This window comes from Leopardus geoffroyi, chromosome B1 (genome assembly GCF_018350155.1).
Source record: "Leopardus geoffroyi isolate Oge1 chromosome B1, O.geoffroyi_Oge1_pat1.0, whole genome shotgun sequence".
Taxonomy (NCBI): Eukaryota; Metazoa; Chordata; class Mammalia; order Carnivora; family Felidae; genus Leopardus; species Leopardus geoffroyi.
In genome coordinates this window covers 98,241,255-98,264,485 of record NC_059327.1, presented here as the reverse complement: position 1 = coordinate 98,264,485, position 23,231 = coordinate 98,241,255, and the positions used below count along the sequence as shown (strand labels likewise).

The following is a 23,231-nucleotide window of genomic DNA, read 5'->3' as shown; positions in this document are numbered from 1 at the left end:
AGGAAATATTCAACATGCTGAGTGGGAAAAATATGCAGTCAAGAATTCTTTATCCAGCAAGGGTGTCATTCAGAATAGAAGGGAAGATAAAGACTTTCCTAGATAAACAAACACTAAAGGAATTTGAGACCACACTAGCCATGTAAAAAATTTTAAAAGGGACTCTTTAAGTGGGAAAGAAATACCAAAAGCAGCAAAGACTAAAAAGAAACAGAAAATCTCTAGAAATAACATTAAAAGTACACAATACTGCTAAATTCATATCTATCAATAATCACTGTGAATGTAAATGGACTAAATGCTCCTATCAAAAGACATAAGGTGTCAGAATGAATAAAAACAAGACCCATCTATATGTTGCCTACAAGAGACTCATTTTAGTCCTAAAGACACCTGCAGATTGAAAGAAAGGGGATGGAGAACCATTGATTATGCTAATGGACATAAAAAGAAAGCCAGAGTAGCCTACTTATATCAGACAAACTAAATTTTAAAACAACAACTGTAATATACTGGATCACAATTCAGCCCTCAACACATACAAAAATATTGAGATCATATCATGCACATTTTTAGACCACAATGCTATGAAACTTACAGTCAACCATAGAAAAAAATTTGGAAAGACCAAAAACCCATGAAGGTTAAAGAACATCCTACTAAATAATGAGTTAACCAGGAAATTAAAGAAGAAATTTAAAAACTGCATGGGAGAAAATGAAAATGAAAGCATTATGGTCCAGAACCTTTGGGATGCCCCAGGAGAGAAAAGTATATACAGGCCTACATCAAAAACACAACTTAATTTTACACCTAAAGGAGCTAGGAAAAGAATAGCAAGTAAAGCCCAAAACCAGGAGAAGAAGGGAATTAATAACGATTAGAGCAGAAATCAATGATATAAGAACAAAAAAACACCCTAGGACAGATAAACAAAACTAAGAGCTATTCTTTGCAAGAATTAATAACATTGACAAATCCCTAAAAAAACTGAAAAACTTGAACTAGAGAAAATATGTTAAAATTTTTTTAAATGAATGAAAGAAGTGAGATCACAACCAACATCACAGAACTACAATTATAAGAGAATATTATGAAAAATTATATGCCAATAAACTGAGAAAACTGGAAGAAATGGACAAATTCCTAGAAACATATAAACTAACAAAACTAAAACAAGAAATAGAAAATTTGAACAGACCCATAACTAGCAAAGAAATTGAATCAGTAATCAAAAATCTCCCAACAAACCAAATTCCACAGCCAGATAATTTCTCATAGGAATTTTACCAGACATTTAAAGAAGAGTTAATACCTATTCTTCTCAAAGTGTTCCAAAAAAACAGAAATGGAAGGAAAACTTTCAAACTCATTCCATGGGGCCAGCATTACCTTGATTCCAAAACCAGACAAACACCTCACCAGAAAGGAGAATTACAGGTCAATATCCCTGATGAATATGAATGCAAAAAATCTCAACAAGATACTAGCAAATTGAATCCAACACTAAATTCAATGAATTATTCACCACGATCAAGTAGGATTTATACCTGGGCTGTAGGGGTAGTTCAGTATTTGCAAATGAATCAAGGTGATATATCACATTAATAAAAAAAAGGATAAGAATCATATGATCCTCTCAATAGATGCAGAAAAAGCATTTGACAGAATGCAACATTCATTCTTTTTTTAATGTTTATTTATTATTTTTGAGAGAGAGAGAGTGGGGGGGGGTGCAGAAAGAAGAGACACAGAATTCGAAGCAGGCTCCAGGCTCTGGGTTGTCAGCACAGAGCCCAACACAGGGCTTGAACTCATAGACTGTGAGACCATGCTTGAGCCAAAACTGGATGTCTAACCTACTGAGCCACCCAAGTGACCCAATACAACATTCATTCTTGATGAAAAACCTCAACAAAGTAGGGATAGAGGGAATAAACCTCAACATTATAAAGGCCTTAAATGAAAGACCCAGAGCTAATAACATCTTCAACAGGGAAAAACTGTGAGTGTTTCCCCCATGATCAGAAATAAGACAGGGATGTCCACTCCACTGTTATTTAACATAGTACTGGAAGTGCAAGCCTCAGCGATCAGACAACAAAAAGAAATAAAAGGCATTCAAATCAGCAAGGAAGCCAAATTTTCACTATTTATAAACATGTTATTCTATGTAGAAAACACAAAAGACTCCACCAAACATTTGCTAGAAGTGATAGATGAATTCAGTAAAATAGGATATAAAATCAACATACAGAAACCTGTTGCATTTCTATACACCAATAATGAAGCAGCAGAAAAAAAATCAAGGAATAGGTCCCATTTACAATTTCACTAAAACCGTAAGATACCTAGGAAGAAACCTAACCAAAGTAAAAGATCCGTACTCTGAAAACCATAGAACACTTATGAAAGAAATTGAAGAGGATACAAAGAAATGGAAAAAAAAATTACATGCTCATGGATTGGAAGAACAAATATTTTTAAAATATCTGTATTACCCAAAGCAATCTACACATTAAATGCGATACCTATCAAAATACCACCGGCATTTTTCACAGAGCTAGAATAAACAATCCTAAAATTTTATGAAATCACAAAAGACCCTGAATAGCCTAAACAATCTTGAAAGAGAGAATCAAAGCTGAAGGCATCACAATTCCAGACTTCAAGTTGTATTACAAAGCTGTAGTGATCAAGACAGTATGGCACTGGCACAAAAAACAGACACATGGATCAATAGAACAGAATAGAAAACCCAGAAATGGACCCGTAACAATATGGTCAACTAATCTTCAACAAAGCAGGAGACAATATCCAATGAAACCAAAGACACTTTCTTCAGCAAATGGTGTTGGGAAAACTCTACAGAAACATGCAAAAGATGAAACTGGACCACTTTCTTGTACCATACACAAAAATAAATTCAAAATGGATGAAAGAACTAAATATGATGCAGGAAACCATCAAAATCCTAGAGGAGAACACAGGCAGCAAACTCTTTATCCTTGGCTGTAGCAACTTCTTACTAGACACATCTCCAGAAGCAAGGGAAACAAAAGCAAAAATGAACTGTTGGGATTTCATTAAGATAAAAAACTTCTGCACAGTGAAGGAAAAAATCAACAAAACTAAAAGTCAGTCTATGGAATGGGAGAAGATATTTTCAAATTACATATCCGATAAAGGGTTAGTATTCAAAATTTATAAAGAACTTAGCAAATCCACCACCCAGAAAACAAATAATCCAATTAAGAAATTGGCAGAAGACATAGACATTTTTCCAAAGAAGACATGCATATGGCCAAGAGACACATGAAAAGATGCTCAACATCACTCATCATCAGGGAATACAAATCAAAAGTACAGTGAGATACCACCTTGCACTTGTCAGAATGGCTAAAATGAACAACTCAGGGGGCGCCTGGGTGTCTCTGTTGGTTGAGTGACTGACTTCAGCTCAGGTCATGATCTCGCGGTTTGGGAGTTCAAGTCCCGCATCGGGCTCTGTGCTGACAGCTCAGAGCCTGGAGCCTGCTTTGGATTCTGTGTCTCCCCCTCTCTCTGCCCCTCCCCTGTTCATGCTGTTTGTGTGTCTCTCTCTCTCAATAATAAATAAACATTAAAAAATTTAAAAAAAAACAACTCAGGAAAGAACAGATGTTGATGAGAATGTGAAGAAAGGGGAACACTCTTACACCTTTGGTGGGAATGAAAACTGGTGCAGCCACTCTGGAGAACAGGATGGAGATTCCTCAGAAAGTCAAAAATAGAACTACCCTATGACCCAGGAATTGCACTACTAGGTATTTACCCAAAAGATACAAAAATATTGATTCAACAGGGCACATGGACCCTGAAGTTTATAAGTTTATAGCAGCATTATCGACAATAGGCAAATTATGGAAGAAGCTCAAGTGTCCATCAACTGATGAATGGATAAAGAAGATGTATGTACTGAAACACACACACACACACACACACACACACACACACACACACGGAATATTACTCAGCCATCATAAAGAATGAAATCTTGTCATTTGCAATGATGTGGATGGAGCTAGAGTCTATTATGCTAAGTGAAATAAATCAGTCAAAGAAAGACAAATACCATATGATTTCACTCACATGTGGAATTTAAGAAATAAAACAGATGAACATAGGCGAAGGGGAAAAAAAGAAAGGGGGAGCAAACCATAAGAGATTTTTTCCCAGGATTTTTATTATTTATTTATTTATTTAATTAAATATAATTTATTGTCAAATTGGTTTCCATACAACACCCAGTGCTCATCCCAAGTGCCCTCCTCCCTGCCCATCACCCACTTTCCCCTCTCCCCCACCCCCCATCCACCCTTAGTTTGTTTTCAGTCCTTAAGAGTAACTATAGAGGACAAACTGAAGGTTGATGGAGAGGAGGTAGGTGGGGGATGGGCCAAATGGATGATGGGTATTTAGGAGGGCACTTGTGTTGAACACTGGGTGTTATACGTAAGCGATGAATCACTAAATTCTACTCTTGAAACCAATATTACACTACATGTTAACTTGAATTTATATAAAATTTTGAAAAAAAAGATTCTTACATAGAATCTTGAAAGAGTCCAACCGTGGAGATGAAATTTTAAACTCAATATTTTCTGGGGCCAGGTGGTACAAATTAATAAAATAATCAGTGTAAATAATAATAATAATAATAGTGGCATAAACTGAGAAGCGGCCAGTGATGTTGTGACTCAGAGTCAAGTTTCAAAGAAAGTGATGGAGACTTCAGTGGGCTCCAGAACAAATGCCTTCAAGGGAGTACTGTTAATGTCAACCAATTTTTCTTCTTATAAAATTCACTGAAGAAATCTCAAACTCGGGATGTTAATATGATTTTTAAATATTAACAACTAATTATTGTTTTAAAAAAGAAAAAACATTTTGAGTACCAAGTGAAACACAATGGTGTGTAGACATGTTTCTACATAGTAACATCCCATTCCGTTTAAGGAATGAGATGAAAAATAGAGAACCTACAGGAGACTGAGAACGTATGAACAGAGTTGTAAAAGTGCAGCTATCTTAAAGAGTTAATAGACCATGTTTTCCACAATCAAGTGGTGATAAGCTGTGGGATAATAGATCCTTGTGCTTGGAAATGGCTTCAAACATTAAACAGCCTCTTCTGATGTTATTCATAACTTTGCCTTAAAGTCTTCCATTCCCTACTGTTCATCTTCATCATGTGGGGCTTATTGTGTTCCCATATGCATGAGTTGTATTGCTAATTTTTCTACTAGTAAATGGAATAGATATTTCATCTTTTTCAGAAATATCTGTCATTTGTGGTTTGACATTTCTAATACTCCAAATATTATTTCAGGAATGCATTCATCCTAACTCTTTTTGACGTCAAGATATTTTCTTCTACTTTTCTTTCCTTAAATAGCACAGCAATATATCCTTACTGGATAGTTTTCTTGATAAGATTTTGCAAATGGTCCAACTAGAAAAGAATGTGGTTGCCAGGATCTGTGTACTTGGAATGACAGAAGCACATTTATTTATTTATTTTTTGGATAGAAGTCAAACCCTATATTGACTTGGCTCTAACAAGGTTTCTCTTATGCACCCTATAAGGTATTATACTTTCTTGGCAAATATAAAGTGCTAACTCCTTTCTCCAAGGGTTGAGGCATATCCTCCCCAAGCAGAAGGATGAACATGATAATCTAACAGGTATTTTTCCAATCATGACTACTGTGATCTAAGTCCAATAGACAGCCAGAACTTTTTTAACATTTCATTGAAAAATAATTATACTTAAATTATCTTAATATATATCCTATGAAATATATATTTGCCTTAACATACACCGAAGCATTCTAAGAAATTTCTTCCAGCTGTATTTTGCTTTATCCTAAAGTTTTCAGAAAGAAACTTGGGGAACTCAAAATCTTATGTATTTTCAGAAGAATGTCACATCTGAATTCAAGTTGTGAAAGGTGATATTTTCTCAGAAACAGTATCAGTGTATTAGACCCTCAATATTCACGTTTTCTCATAGTTTATATAATCTCCAAATTTATTAATATCACCCTAATCTGTAACTTTTCCTATAAAATTTGATAAAATATGATGAAAAGATAAGTCTGTGAATGGTTCATATTTTTAATTTCTACCATATATTATCTGAGTCATTGAAACAATTCTGAGTATTTAAAACAAGCCTTTTATGAATTATGTGTCCAAGTAAAGTACATGATTTTGTACAAATTTTTACTATATATGTACCTTATTTATATATCAACATAGGTGGGCAATTACTTTTGTTCACCTATCAGCTAAGTAGCCTATTCCTTTACACTTACACATATAAAATTCATATTTGTACCATAAAATAATTAATATTTATTAGGTCTATGGATTCTCTGGTCTCCTGTAAATGAAAAAAAAAGGCTAGAGATGTTGAAACCCCAAATGACAAAATTCAAAGAACAAATAGAAAGCACAGGTTATAAATAGTGGAAAAAATTACAGAAATGATTATCATGTTCATCTTCTCCTTTTTTAACGGTCTGTTATGTGGTTGTCATAAAGTGCATTTCTCTTTAGCCTCTCTCTATATCTAAATGATTCTTCTTTGACTGCTTTTTCTTACTGTCTTTTTTGTTTCTTTCTCATTACATTTCCTTATTAACCATTTACGCAGGTAAAGCTCACATAAAAAGCTGTACATATTTAATGTATATAACTCAATGAGTTTGAAGATAAGTATAAACCTGAGAAACCATCACAACAACCTATGCCATAAACATATTCATCCCCTTTAAAAGCTTTCTCCTGTCTATTATTATTATTATTATTATTACTATTATTATTATTTGTGTATGTGTGTTATAATAATACTTAACATAAGATGTACCCCATTAGGAAATCAGGGAGTTATTAAAGAGTATAAAGCTTCATTTATACAAGGTGAATACGTCTTAGATGAATACCGTACAGCATTATGCCTATAGTTTACAATACTGCACTGTATATTCATTATATTTTTTAATCATTAATTGACCCTCATCTTGGGGGAATAAAGCATGTGTCAGGTAAAATGTAGAAAGGAAATAGAAGAAACAAAGGAGAGTTAACTAACTTTGGGTGCCTCTTACGTGCCATTTATTATGATAAGCTGTTTACTAGCATGCTTTTCAGTATTCACACTAAGCCTAAATACTTCATTGTATCCCACATCCTTCTTTTTTAATCACTCTCCATATTTAATCCATCGCTAGGCCTAAATACTTCTTATATATTTTATAAATATCTCAGTTATGAAATCATTTCTATCCATTCTGTCAAGTTTAGGTCACTATCATTTTTCACTAATAAATTTCTAATTAATCTCCCAAATAGACTGTTATCTCATTTTATTTGCTATATTTTATTAAAACGATATCAAAGATACATGCTTGTCATGGCATTTCAGCAGCTTAAAATCCTGCAGTGATTCTTACACAAAATGCTTATATTTCCAAATATGTGTCAAATTCTCAAAATGATTTGTTCCTGCCTGCCCTTACAAATTTACTCCCTGTCATTTTTTAACTTGGTATCTAGAATTGTTCAGGTCCTCAAGTATTCAAAACTCCATCAGCCTGCAGGGTATTTTCACATGTGTTTCATCTGGATGGAATGCTTACTCTTGCAGAATTCCATTGCCACCACCATACGTAAGTTGTCCTTCAGGTCTTTCTCTTTCTATGGCAAGCTTTCTACCTGGATTCCATTTGGTTCTCCAGCCTACACTTTGTAAGAACCTAATACTTCTTTCTGACAATTAATTAAATTTATATTTAATTGCATTATCTGTGTCCTTAAAGTCTGTAGAAACTATGCACTGCTAAATGTTTACAGTGTTTAACATATATTAGAGTTGATGGCGCACCTGCATGGCTCAGTCAGTTGAGTGTCTGACTCTTGGTTCCAGCTCAGGTAATGATCTCACAGTTCATGAGTGTGAGTTCAAGCCCCTGTCAAGTTCTGTGCTGACAGTGTGGAGTCGGCTTGGGATTCTCTCTCTCTCTCTCTCTCTCTGTCTCTCTCTCTCTCTCTCTCTCTATGCTCTTTCCTTGCTTGTGCTCTCTCTCTCTTTCAAAATAAATAAATAAACTTAAAAAAACATATATTAGAGTTGGAAAAATTTTATAATGAATGAATAAAATATGAAAAGCCATATATGAGTCATTTGATTTATATTTTAAGATATGAAATTTATAAGTGATCTCTCTAAATATGACTCACAAAGGTAGGTAGGATGCTTGACATATACTTAGTGCTTATGTGTTCCTCAACTAATATCACTATGTTAAAGATGACTTATGAAATGAATTATGAATCAATTTTAAAATTGTTTTGGTGCAAGTAGTATATATCTAATAAAGGGAATTTAACTTTACATTTATTTTTTTTTAACTATGGACAAATCCAAATGGAAAAAAAAATGTGCTTTTTCGTATCTCAAAGGAAATATCAATACTGTGATATCACAATACTGTGATAGAGTATCTATCATGAGTAAACCATTGTTTCCACTTTTGACTCTCAGGTCAAAATGTATATTTTGGAATATTTGGAGGTTACAATAGAATACACTTCTATTCATTTTTAATTCATTCTTATAATAATGCACTGTTGATATTAAATTACTTCATCTTAAATAATCATATATCATAGATAACTAAATAAAAGGAAATAAATGATTTTTCTTATTAAGCAATAAGTAAAATATATAAATATATAAAAGATACAAATAATTATGGGGCAAAAAAATAATTTCAATAAATATTTTCCTATAAAATTTGAGCTAGTACTACATAGTCAAAAATGACCTACCAGTGTTTAGGGGGCTTAAATATATTTTTCTTGATATAAATCCTCATGTAGAAAATTTAGAATGTATTTCATGGCTATCTATGTGCTCTCCCACTTGTACCTATGGCACAAAATATTGTCAGTGGCATGATGACAGTCTAGTGTAAGAGGAATACCTTGGTTAGTATGCCACAGATAAGGTCACTCTAGGCTGAATTCAATATAGGTGTATGTTAACTCTGGCTTAATATAAGTCAAAAATGATTAAAGTCAAGAGGGCAAAGTCCAAGTCAGATAGGAATACTTTGATTGTTAAAAAAGTCACTCTCATAGCATGAAAGGTAAAAAACATGTTGTAAAGCCTTTATCGCAAGAACTGCATTGCCATCCAGTGGATTTTCCCTTTCTCCAACAATGTTGTTGTAAAGGGGTTTTAGAGTTAATATAACAAAAACAATTAGAGTTCTAATGGACTATAGGTAAAGAAAAGCTTCCTAATATTTAGCAGTACAATTGCCTCCCTTAAAAAAAAAACAAAAAACAATGAGATTCTTTAAATAAAAATGAGGAGTTACAAAAGGTTTTATTGCAATTGAGTCTATTTTCTTATATGTTTCACCTGTGGATCCTTAGTCTCTACTTCTAACTGGCTCCAGACAGTAAAGGGAATTAGTACCATCACTCATGTACATAACAGACCTTCACATATTTTAGGGCAATTCTTTGGTATCCTACTATTTTCAGCTAAATTAAGGAAATATAAATATTCCAATCCTAAAGACCTCTTGATTTCTTGGATACGAGTCATGGTATAGAATTTGGTAACTCCAAGAGTCCGGCAGATAAAAGAAAGTTTTCATCATCTTCACCACTCTTCCAACACTATGGTACTCAAACTTTTCTCAGGCAGATAGAGCTCAGACTGAGTCTGTTATAATGAAATTGAGGTTTCCCAAGTCACATACAATTCCAGACCAATGTATCCTGTGTGATAAATAATCAGTTGCTGACTTGAGTCACTTTAAGCTAATATTCTAAATGCCTTCCCTCTGGTATGGCTTAGAATCATGTGTGCAGCTCACTTTGCCTTCTCAGAATCTGGCACACTCCATGGAAAATCTGGATATGTCACAATGGAAGTCTGGTAAAATTATTCTCCACCCAAACCAAACAGTGGCAGCTCCACAAGAAAAGTTTATGATTCTTTCCGGAACAGCATTCTTTTAGGATAAAACTCTTAAGTCTATTGCACTGTAGTGGCAAAATCAACCTAAACAATAAAATACAACACAGGCCTCTCTTGTGCCTAATTTTACCTTGAACTGATTTTTGGAAAGGAAAGTCCTCTCAAATTGATTAATTTTCTTAATTCACCTGCTCCCCCCAAATCTTCTAGTTTTCTTTAAATAGGGTATTTAACTTCCTTCCATAGGACCCAGCCATATTCTCTAAGAGCTGCTTTGAGGCACCTAAAACGTGATTCAAAATATGTCCCTGTTCCATCATTCATGGATTACCAGCATATTCTTTTCATTGATACTTAAGTAAAGTTGGAGGTTATAAAAATACCTTTTTTTTGCAAATCATAATATACTGCATTCCTTTCAATATTCTGCGGTCCCACTAAAGATTATAAACCATGATATCATTAAGATACTAGCTTCCTACTTTAGGCATTAGAATGTAGGCATTAAAAACTAAATTTCATACTTTATAGCCATGGTATTCAGGTATGTTTTATTTCTATGATTAAAAGTGAGAGAGACATAAATTGAATTTCAATTGAACCAGATTTGTGAAGTCAATACTTCTGCATCAGATTCTACACCAAGATGGGAATTAAGCATATAGTTAAACTTCTGTTTGAGAAAAGTACAGCCATTGTTGTTTTGTGCATCACTGCATATCTTCCTCGGGGATTGACTGAACACACATGTTGGCTTTTGGAAATTGTGAACAAACAGCTTTTAAAATTCTGAATGAACACATTTTGTGATATGAAAACAATTTATCATACAAACTCAAAAATTTTCAATGCCATCAGTATTATTTAGAACATTAAGTAGTCTCATAATCTTTACATGTTCATATTAATGGATGTTTTCATAATAAATTAATGTTTCTCAACCATTTATGGAGTATTGATATTTCTTACTTCAAAGTAAGTACTTACTTACTTCAAATTATTCAACCTTCAAAGTGGGTTGAATAATTTAAAAATGTAAAGCATTTTAAAAACTGGCTTGAAATATAATAAGCATTATATGAGTGTTTGCTATGATAAATAATGAATAATTATAGGAATATAAATTTAAAATAATTTTAATGTGATACTAATTTCCATTCAGTTGTGAAACATTTATCCTGAGGAATCAATGTATTGTATCTTTGATGTTACAAAAATAGACAGATTTTGAATTCATGTATATTTCTGTCATTTTTTATAAGTGAGTATACTGTACCATAAAACATATGGGTTTAATTATTTTTATATTATATCTGGGAACAGAAATTCATCCTTTGGCAGAAATAAGAAAGAATCTACCTGATAAAACATATCCCTTTCTGAACATAAATTGATGTGATGAAAATATATGCATTTTGAAAGTGTGCTTTCAGACTTACTCTAAAAAAAAGAGTTATTCTCAGTGTGGTAGTTCTATAAACTAAAAAAGGAAAAGGAAAAGGAAAATAAAAAGGGAAGGGAAAAGGAAACGGAAAAATATATTCCCAGAGCTGATTGGAAATGTTGGCAGGATTTTACACAGGTTCTCATGCAAGCCTGGATTAATGATAAGGACAATACAGTGTTATCAAAAACTCATGGCTAGATTCCAAGAGAAGTTTGTCGTGCTTTCTGCTATTCCCTGGTACAGATTCCTAAGCTTAGCCCTATTAGTTAGAGGGATACTTATGACTTTCCATGCCATGTATATACATTGTAATCAAAATCAACACATTGCTTAAATAATATACGTGATGAACAACTTCGGATTACTTATTGCATTTTGGGGTATTATGCACCTATATATACTATTGTGTCTTAATTCTTGTGGCTTTTTAGATAGATTTCTAAGAATTTTAAACCAGAGATATCAGAGAAAAATGACCATAAATTTATGTTAATTATATGAGAATCACTACTATATTATTTCATAATTTTTTATTTGAAAAAGTATTACAACTAAGGTTTGCTTGTGTGATATGTAAGATGTTAATACTTCAAGGAATAAAAACTGATCTAAATAACCATTAGCTTTTATGTTCTTTCATGGATACCTGATGAATTAAAAAAAATACTCAATATTATGAGCTTCATAGAATTGGAAAGAGATTTAGGTGTTTATAACTAATATATAACTAATATATATCTTCAAAATACATCCACTATGTTCTGCCACTTACACATACCTAGATAAAATTAAAATAGCTACTTAAAAACAAAAAAACACATGACCCAATTTAAAAATGGTCAAAGAATTGAGTAGATATTTCTCTAAACGTGATACACAAATGACCAACAAACATATGGAAAGATGTCTACCATCACTAATAATGAGAGAAGTGCAGTTCAAAACCACAATGAGATATCACCCTATGCCCATTAGTATGGCTACTACTAAAATAATAATAATAAATCTAAAAAAAGAAAACAACAAGTGTTGGTAAGGATATGGAGAAATCAGAACTATTGAACACTATTGGTCCTAATGTAGTCCCTTTGAAAAACAATATGGAGTTTTCTCAAAAAAAAAAATAATAAGTTACTATACAACACAGGAATACCACTTCTGGGTATATATACAAAAAAACTGGAAGCAGGATCTTGAAGAGATATTTGTGTACTCACGTTCATAGCAGCACTACTACAGTAGCCAAGATATGAAAACATCTCAAATGTCCACGGATAGATGAATAGATAAATAAAATGTGGTATTTCCATACCATGGAAACTTTATAAAGAAAGGAAATCCTGTCGCATGCTATAGCATGGATGAACCTCAAGGACATCATGCTAAGTTAAATAAGCCAGTCACAAAAGAAAAAAAATTACATAATTGTATTTACATGAAATATCTGTAGTAGTTAAATTCACAGAAATACGAAGTATAATGGTGGTAACCAGAGCTGGGGGGAGGAGACACTGAGGAGTTGTTCAATAGGTATACAGCTTTAGTTTTACAAGATAAAGTTCTAGAGATTGTGCAATATTAACATACCTAATACTAATGAAATGTATAATTAGAAATGTTAAAAAGGCTTGGCTCAGTCAGTTGGGCGACAGACTTCGGCTCAGTTCATGATCTCATAGTTGATAAGTTCAAGCCCCTCCTCAGACTCTGTGCTGGCAGCTCAGAGCCTGGAGCCTGCCTCGGATTCTGTGTCTCCCTTTCTCTCTCCTCCTCCCCAACTCGTGCTCTGTCTCTCTCTGTCTCTCAAAAATGAATAAACATTAAAAAATTTTTAAAAGAAATGTTAAAAAGGCAATTTAACATTATGCATTTTTTACCACACTTAAGAAAAAGATTAAGCAACCCTTAGAATAATTATAAAAAATGTTTGTTAAGAAATTCACTAAAAAGTAAGAACTTTGCTTCTATCCTTTATGCCTTCAAATACTGATGTTTTTCTTGTTTTCTATTACTAGAGAGATCTATAGTATCACTGACTGGGAAACTCTAGCTTTTTTACTAATACTGTTTGCATGGTATGTATTTTTTCCACCCTTGCCCTTTCAACCCATTTGTGTTTTTTGAATCTAAATTGTGTCTCTTATAGACAATATATAGGATGTTGTTGACATTTTATTCAGTCTGACAATCTCTGACTTTTGTATGGGATATTTAGATCACTCACTTTTACCCCGAGTTTTGGTTGACTATTAGCTGGATTTACATTTACTTCTTTGTGGTTTGATTTCTATGTCTCTCGTGTCTTGGTCTTCTCTTCCTCATTTACTGCTCTCTTTTTTGTTAAATTAATATTTTATTGTACCTCTGATGATTGCTATATTTTAAGTAACTTTCTTATAAGATTGCTCTAGGGATTATAATATTTATCTTAACTTTTCACAGTCTACTTCAGATTAATACTAATTTAACTCTGATAAATATAAACACTTTACTCCAACATGGCTCTATTCCCTCCTCCCTTTATTGTGCTCATCACTTACATTGTATCCACGCACATTATAAACTCAAGTATAGGATGTTACAGTAATTGTGTTTTAATCTTAAAGAAATAAGAGCAAAATTGAAAATTATTTATAGTAATTTTATATTTACCCATATATTTACCATTCCTAATGTTCTCTATTGTTTTTTAAAAGATTCATGCTGTCATTTGTTGATATTTCCTAACAACCCAAATGATTCCTTTAATATTTCTTTTCTTTTAAATGTTTATTTATTTTGAGAGAAAGAGCACAAGAGGGAGAGAATCCCAAGCAGGCTCTGCACTAGAAGCGCTCAGTCCACTGAGAGGTTCTATCTCAAGCATCTTGAGATAATGACCTGAGCCAAGATCAAGGGTCAGGTGTTTAACCAACTGAGCCACCCAGGCGCCGCCCCTCCTTTAGCATTTCTTGTAAGTCGGCTGGCAACAAATAATCTTCTTACCTGTTTATCGTGGAAGATCTTTATTTTACCTTAACTTTGAAGAACAGTTTTTCTGGACATTGAATTCTTTATTGAGAGTTTATTTCCTTCAGCAGCTTAAAGAAATTCAGACCTCTGCCTTTGTCCTCCTTGTTGCAGATGAGAAGCCAATCATTACGTGTATTGACGCACAAAGGTACCGAGTTGACTCTCTCTTTCTGCTTTCAAGATTTTCTTTTTCTTTGGGTTCTTAGGAGTCACTTCTCTATCTATTTAGCTTAATAGCCAATCTTTAACACATTTTCCTCAGTCTCCTTCAGCCAGTAAATCTTTCATTCTCTGCTAATTTTTCGGCTAATTTCATATCTCTGCTAATTTACGGGTAGGAGAGTGCAAAGTTAAATCTTTTCACAAATCTTCTCTGGTTTGCATTTTACACTGGATCCATTTGTGTCTCACATGCACATGTGCACATATTCAGGATTGGCTAGGCCCTCTCAGTGTCCATTAGACATGCACACAGATTCAGCCATTTGCCACCACAACCAAAGTAACCTCTGGCTAATAGAGCCGTTTGTCTTTCTAGCTCTCACAGTGCTAGGTCATTTCCACTAACAATGCCACTGCATGTGGGCTTGGTGCACATTTGCACATTTGTCCAAATTCTCTCTGCAGCTATTTTTATTTTTTGGCACAGGACTGGAGACTTTATTAGTTTTGGCAGGTGGATATGCCTAGGTAAAAAATTATTTTTGATATAAAATAGTTTAACAATTAGTTTAGTCTATATGTGGTAATTCCAAAGCAGTTTTTTGAATTTTCAGAACAAGAAAATACCTATGGATACAAACACAATCCAATCATTATTTGTTTTCATGTTTTCTTCCTTCTAGTTTTATTGAAATATAATTTATCTATATCACTGTATACACTTAAGATGTACTGCATAATAGTTTGACTTGCATTTATTGTGAAATTATTACCATGATAAATTTAGTTAGCATCTATCATCTCATACTGATACAATAAAAAGGGAAAGCAAAAAGAGAAAAGAACTGTCCTTATGATGAAAACTCTTAGGATTTATTCTCTTAACATTCATGTATATCATGCAGCAGTGTTAACTACAGACATGATGTAGTCACATTCCTAGTACTTATTTAGGTTGTAACTGGACATTTGTATCTTTTGACCATCTTCTTCCAATTCCCTCTCTCTCCAATTCCTGCCTCTGGTAACCATAAATATCTGATGTCTTTTCCCATGAGTATGGCTGTATTTTTAATTTATTTTAGATTCCACATATAAGTGAGATCATACATTATTTATCTTCCTCTAACTTATTTCATTTAGCATATACCCTCAAGGTCCACCCATGTTATTGCAAATGGCAGAATTTCCTCGTTTGTTTTTTTTTTATGGCTGAATAATATCCCAGTGTGTGTGTATGTGTGTGTGTATGTGTGTGTGTATGTGCATGTGTGTATGTGTGTGTGTATGTGTGTGTGTATGTGCATGTGTGTATGTGTGTGTGTGTGTATATATATATATATATATATATATATATACACACATATAATCTCACAACTTCTTGAGCCATTCATCCGTTGATGGACACTTAGGTTGTTTTCCTATTTGGGCTATTGTAAATAAAGCTGCTAGGAACATGGGATTTGCAGCTACTTTGATGCTGATCCTTACCATTTGTCTATCTCTGGCAAAAACTGCATACTGACTTATCTGGGAGGGTGTTGGTATTGGAGCAGTCCTGGGCAAAAAATGGCAATATTTCTTCTGTTCTTATGTGTAATTTAACAGGTTCTTAAAAAATGCTTCTCAAGTTATTGTACATCTTTTGTGAATACTCAAAGCTCTGAAATGATTTTGTCCATTTTATTTTTTGGTTTTAGAATTTCTTTTGGGTATAGCAGATTTTTACTTCCTCATCCAACCACATCCAATAACGGATGAAGGGGAGAGGAAGATACGGGCCTCCAGTTATGGAATGAATAAGTCACGGGGATAAAATGCACAGCATAGGGGTGTCTGGGTGGCTCAGTTGGTTAAGTGTCCAACTCTTGATTTCAGCTCAGGTCATGATCTCATTGTGGGTTCAAGACGTGCATCGGGCTTCTCACTAACAGTGATAGTGTGGAGACTGTTTGGGATTCTCTCTCTCCCTCTCTCTGCCCTTCCCCTGCTCTCTCTTCCTCTTAAAATAAATAAACTTTAAAAAAAAGGCACAGCATAATAATACTGTCAGTGATACTGTAATAGTGATGTAACAAACATAACAAGACAGATGGTAGTTACACTTGTGGTGAGCACAGCATAATGTAAAAACTTGTCAAATCACTAAGTTGTACATCTGAAACTAATGGAACATTGTGTGTCAACTATATCCAAATAAAAACAAATATAGGCATTTTTTTAGTACATCTGTTTTTTACAGAAGTAAAGGATATTCATCTGAATACCAGTATATGTCTTACAATGTACATTTCTGAGGATGCTTACATATAATAATCTGGTTTTTCAAAGTATAGAGTTTTGGTATTCATGTGGAGGTGATTTTTCCCCAATGGCAATTTTAGCAGTGTCTGGAGACATTATTTGTTGTTAGGACTGGGGACAGAGGTGCTATTAATATCTATTAAATCAAAGACACAGATGTTGCCTAACATCCTACAATGCACAGGACAAAGTCAGACACTTAACCGACTGAGCCACCCAGGCACCCCTTGAAAGCTTACTTTTTTAAATACTTCAGCTAAGTACAAACACACTGTTTTTGTCCACAATTTCTCTACGCATTTTAAATAATACTTATAAAACTATAACCCACACTGGAAAATTTTCCAAAAAGCTAGTTTGAAAGTAAACATTAAGTTACTAAAAAATCAATTGGCATTTTATGGATATCTGAGGTACATAACTCATCCATAACTACTTTAAAGCTGCATCTTTTGTGCATAATCAAAGATGATATGCTGTGCAGGATATCATATATTCCTCCTTCATATCCATGTTCCACTTTCCACTCAGCTCTGTAAGTATGCCTTTATTAATCTTCCTTCAAATTATACAATTTGAATGAGTTTCCTCTATTTCCTGTTGGGATGTCGGTTGTTACCATATATAAATAGTTTCTAAATATATGTTGTTACAAGAACATGGTGATACAAAAATTGAAATATTACTATTTCCTATATTCTAGATACATGTCTAAACACTATAAACTTCATAAAGGCAAAGGAATTGGAGACATCTTTCAACTCAATCCGTCTTCTCTATTAATTTTTCCCATTTTTTAATTTAAATTTTAGTTAGCTAACATAAAGTGCAATATTGGTTTCAGGAGTAGAATTCAGTGATTCATAACTTACATACAACATCCAGTGCTCATCACAAGTGCCCTCCTTAGTACCCACCACTCATCTAGCCCATCTCCCACCCACCTTCCTCTGTCAACCCATAGTTTGTTCTCTATCATTAAGAGTCTCTTGTGGTTTGTTTCTCTCTCTTCTCTTTTCCCCTCCACTTCCCATATGTTCATCTGTTTTGTTTCTTAAATTGCACGTATGAGTGAAATCATATGGTATTTATGTTTCTCTGATTAACTTATTTCGCTTAGCATAATACCCCGTAGCTCCATCCACATCACTGCAAATGGCAATACTTCATTCTTTTTGATGGCTGAGTGATGTTCCATTGTATTTAGAGATCACATCTTCTTTATCCATTCAACTTATGCATCCAGTTGATGGACATTTGGTCTCTCTCCATAGTTTGGCTATTGTTGATAGTGCTGCTATAAAAATTGGGTGCACATACCCCTTTGAATCTGTATTTTGTATCCTTTGGGTAAATACCTAACAGTGCAATTCCTGGATCATAGGGTAATTCTATTTTTACTTTTTGAGGACCCTCCATACTGCCCTCCAGAGTGGCTGCACCAGTTTGCATTCCCACCAACAGTGCAAGAGTGTTCTTTCTCTACCTCCTCACCAACACCTGTTTCTAGTGTTGCTAATTTTAGCCATTCTGACAGGAAACGATAAAGAAAACTAAAAGTCAGTCTACAGAATGGGAGAAGACATTTACAAGAAATGGTAGACTACATGAATGAACACTTCTCCAAAGAAGACATTCAGATGGCTAACAGATACATGAAAAGATGCTTAACATCACTCATCATCAGAGAAATATAAATAAAAACCTCTTCTCTATTTCTAATGTCATTGTCCCATTTTAGACTTTCATCATTTAATGTGTGCATTGTTATAATTGCCTTCTAATCCTACTCTCCCTGCTTCCAGTGTTGCTCCCTTTCAATGTATAGTCCAGAAAAGAAATATCCAAAAAATGCAAATCTGAACAGAATTAAGTTGCTGCTTAGAAATCAGTAATGATTAATCACTACCAAGGTCAAATTCAGACTACATTTTTTTTTAACCGCTTAGGGTGTTAAGGCACCACCTTTCCAGTTACTGAAAGTAGTAAGTAACTATTCATTCTGAACAGCTAATATTATCATAGCTCTTCAATATTTTTGAAAATTAGTAGCTGTTACCAAGATATTACTAATTCCTAATTGGTATAAAATATAAACTATGAGATGTGAAGAATGGAAGATACTTTCAAGAACCACCTGATGCCTATAACAATATCAGAAATAAGACTAAGAGGGCAACCAAATAACAAGATGCTTATATAAATTTTAAATATAATTTATCTATACAATGCTGTCTAGTAATATGTGAAAGCAATCATTCAGGCATGTACTCAATTTACAAGACAGCTGTTTATTCACCACTGGAGTATGTAATTGTAAATTCAGTCTGTGGTCATCACTTAACATACATACTGTATACGGAATGTATTATACTGCATAAGCATTTCATGCAAGTCTTTATATTTATTAATTTTATGGTAGCATTACTGTAGTTTATATTAAATTTATAACAATATAGTCAGAACAATATATTTTTAAATAGCTTAGGAAAATGTAATAAACAATCAAACATTTTAAAAGTACAAATAATAAACATTAAGAGAGAATAAAAATCATTTTAGTCACAGAGAGAAGTCTTTATCTCCCTCTCCCTTTCTCTCTTTCTCTCTCTTTTTCTTTCTCTCTCTCTACACACACACACACACACACACACACACACATACACACACACAAACACACACACACACACTCAAGAATAACCTACTTTTTTTAACATTGCACTGTGAACGTTTTCCTTTAGCCATAAATCTCCTTTAATGACAATATTATATGAAAATTGTTTAATCTATACAACTAAACTCTTTTTAAAATGTTTAATTTCTATTTTTTTATCATGCTGGAGTAATGGTGTGTGTGTGTGTGTGTGCATGTGTAACCAAAATAAATCCTTAAAATTATATTTTTGAGTTAAAGGACACCTAGCACTTTAAGAATGTTAACATGCATTTGTCAGAATGTCCTCAAGAAAATGGACCCATGTTTTTAATAACGCAAAACTATATAGCTCTTCATGTGATGCCTTTCAAACACAGAACTAAATAAATATAATGGAAGAAGACTGGCTGACTTGAATTATTACCTTACATGTTATTTAACTACAATTTATTTAGCTATAATTGATGCAAGAAGTAATTTAACAGGGTCCATTTTCCAAAAATCTCATTTAATCTTTCTATCATTTGCCTACTCTCCTCCCTAACCAACACACACATACCCATAAATCCCTCTGTGGCTTCCAAATGGCTTAAAATATTAAAGGAGAATTAGTTTCATATAATTGTCATAGATACACTTTTAAGCACTTAAAACTGTACATTACAATTCCTGAAAACTTAATCTATTTTAATCTATTCTTTAGTGTTAAGAAAATTTTCATTTTGTAGGATTTAAAAGTGAGCGTGGACATCTATTGTCTTTCCTATCAAGCACTGTACTTTGTTCTTATTCTTATTCCTTTCGTCTCATTAAAAAAAAAAACTTATATATAATTAGGTGAGCAAACTGAAGCTTTCATTAGAGACTTTGGAACAATTCCTAAGCTTTGTGTCAAGATTAGGCCTGCTATTATGCATATATATTTCATATAAGGGTATATTTCTGTGCATCATTATTAAAATTAGTTACTAATATAGATACATGAGCAGAATAATCCAGCCTGATAAGTAGAATCATGGCTCAACACCGAAATGAGGAAAGAGTTAAATATTTTATCAGTCCAGAGTGACTTAATTAAGGGAGTTAGGGAGACCTCTAGCTTAAGATCACTTGAACTGAAAATGGCCAATGGCAGAGTTGACTAGGAGAGATAGGCTTATTGATGTTATGTGTATGGGTGTGTGGCTATGTGTGGGTTTATGTATAAACAGCCTTTCCTTCAGTTCTATTACTGCCTACTGATGATACAATGATTGATTTTGCTGGTGTTCACACTTCCTCAAAGTCACTAGTGAAACTGCAAGAAGTTACTGAATTGTGGACTGGTACTCACATCACATGAGTTGTTGAATTGTGCTCTGTTTTGGATATTGAAATTTTTAAATCTCCTGTATTTTTTTTATTTTTTTTTACTTTTTTTTAACGTTTATTTATTTTTGAGACAGAGAGAGACAGACCATGAACGGGGGAGGGTCAGAGAGAGGGAGACACAGAATCTGAAACAGGCTCCAGGCTCTGAGCTGTCAGCACAGAGCCCAACTCGGGGCTGGAACTCACGGACCGCGAGATCATGACCTGAGCCGAAGTCGGCCGCTTAACTGACTGAGCCACCCAGGTGCCCCAAATCTCCTGTATTTTTAAGTGATGACAATTAATGTATACTTTACCCTGTGTTATACATAGCTAAAGTTGAACCACACAACTCTTCCCATATGACTTGTTAGTTTTTTGTCTCCTAAACTATATCTTTAAACAGGCTTGTCAAAATCATACAGTTAGTAACTATCATGAGTGAAGAGTGTACATTAAGTTACACTAAAATATAGTCAATAACTGTGTTACTCTGCTTCCTGGTTAGTTATCTATTTCTCTTACTACAAAGGGTTACTTTCTTTTCAGAATAGTTAATAAATATCCTTTAGAAACCCTGGATAATACTACTTTTAGTTCTTGTCTTTAGTAGGGGAAAAAAGCAACTAAATATCCCAAACACTGTCTTGGCCCAATTATTCTGTAGGATGAGAAAAGCCTATGCCTTTGATGTTTTATTAAAATTATATATATTAACTGTGGAGAAAGCCCAGGATTCCACACTGGGTGAAGAGACTGTCCTATCCTCATTCTTTGCTCCTTGTCAAATATTAGTTAACTATACATGCAAAGGTTTATATCTAGTCTTTTGATTCTGTTACATTGGTCCATGTGTCTATTTTTATGCTATTACAATACAATTTTGACTACTATAGCTTTGTAATATAGTTTGAAATAAGTAACTGTGATGCCTCCAGCTATAATCTTTCTCCAGATTACTTTGGCTATTGTGGTTCAATACAAACCTCAAGATTTTTTCTATTCCTGTGAAAAATCCCATTGCAATTTTGATAGGAATTGCACTGAATCTGGAGATAGCTTTGGGTAGTATGGACATTTTAACAATATTAATTCTTTCAATCCATGAACATGAGGTATCTTATTTATTTGTGTCTTCATCAATTTATTTTAGAAAAAAAGTCGTAATTTTCACTGTACAGATATCTCACCTCCTTGCTTAAATTTATTTGTAAGTATTTCATTGTCCTTTTTCCTTTAGTTGCTTTTTGTTTTGTTTTGTTTTGTGTGTGTGTGTGTGTGTGTGTGTGTGTTTGTTTTTTTTTTTTTTTTGTTTGTTTGTTTGTTTGTTTGTTTGAGACCGAGAGATAGAGCACAAGCGGAGGAGGGGTGGAGAGAGATGAAGACATGGAATTCAAAGCAGGTTCAAGGCTCTGGGCTGTCATCACAGAGCTCAATGCGGGGCTCAAACTCATGAGCTCTGAGATCATGACCTGAGCCAAAGTCAGATGCTTCACCAACTGAGCCACATAGGTGCCCCCGCATTTCATTGTTTTTGATGCTATTGTGAATGATATTGGTTTTTTTTTTCTTTTTCAGATATTTCTTATTCATGTACAAAATGCAACTGAATTTTTAATGTTGATTTTGTATCCTGCAACTTTATCAAATTCATTCATTAGTTCAGAAGTCTTTGGTGGAATCTTTAGGATTTTCCATATATAAGATTATATCATCTACTAACAGAGACATTTTTGCTTCTTCCTTTCCAATCTATTTTTTTCTTAAGGTCTTTATTTCTAAACATTCCACAGAAGACTGAAATTTGTAAGTATCGTTAAAAAAGGTGATAAAGCATATATAACCTCATTCTTGGCACAATTCAGTACTTGTCTAGATTTTCAAAGGCATTTAGCAGATTTTGTTTGTTTTTGCCTTGAAACATGCATTTCTTATTCTAATAGTTTTACAGATTCATTCTTATCAAGCAATAATCCCATTTTTCTGGTAAAGAAAAGAAATAAGTATTGGCCTAATTCAGATATGTTGTATTACTAAATCTGTAAGGGAAATAAGTATGGTAAATGTTGGCTTTTTATATAAACTTTTATAGTAGTAATTTTATGCTTATTTTAATATTAAATGACACTGTTTCAAAAAATTTAAAAAAAATAGAACTGGAATTTGAGGTACTATATGGATGTAGAGAAGATAAATCAACCCATTTGTGTAGCATTTGTACAACTTAGTTAATGTCAGATTAGTCTCCTTATAGATTG

General features: G+C 33.5%; 1 long non-coding RNA gene across 1 annotated transcript; it reads left to right on the top strand.

The window, feature by feature from the left end:
- The first annotated feature begins 273 nt into the window (after nucleotides 1-273).
- Nucleotides 274-22,069, top strand: LOC123583090. Its single transcript, XR_006704734.1, has 3 exons — nucleotides 274-285; nucleotides 14,059-14,066; nucleotides 21,966-22,069. It is a non-coding gene; the product is annotated as an uncharacterized LOC123583090 (long non-coding RNA).
- The last annotated feature ends 1,162 nt before the right edge of the window (nucleotides 22,070-23,231 follow it).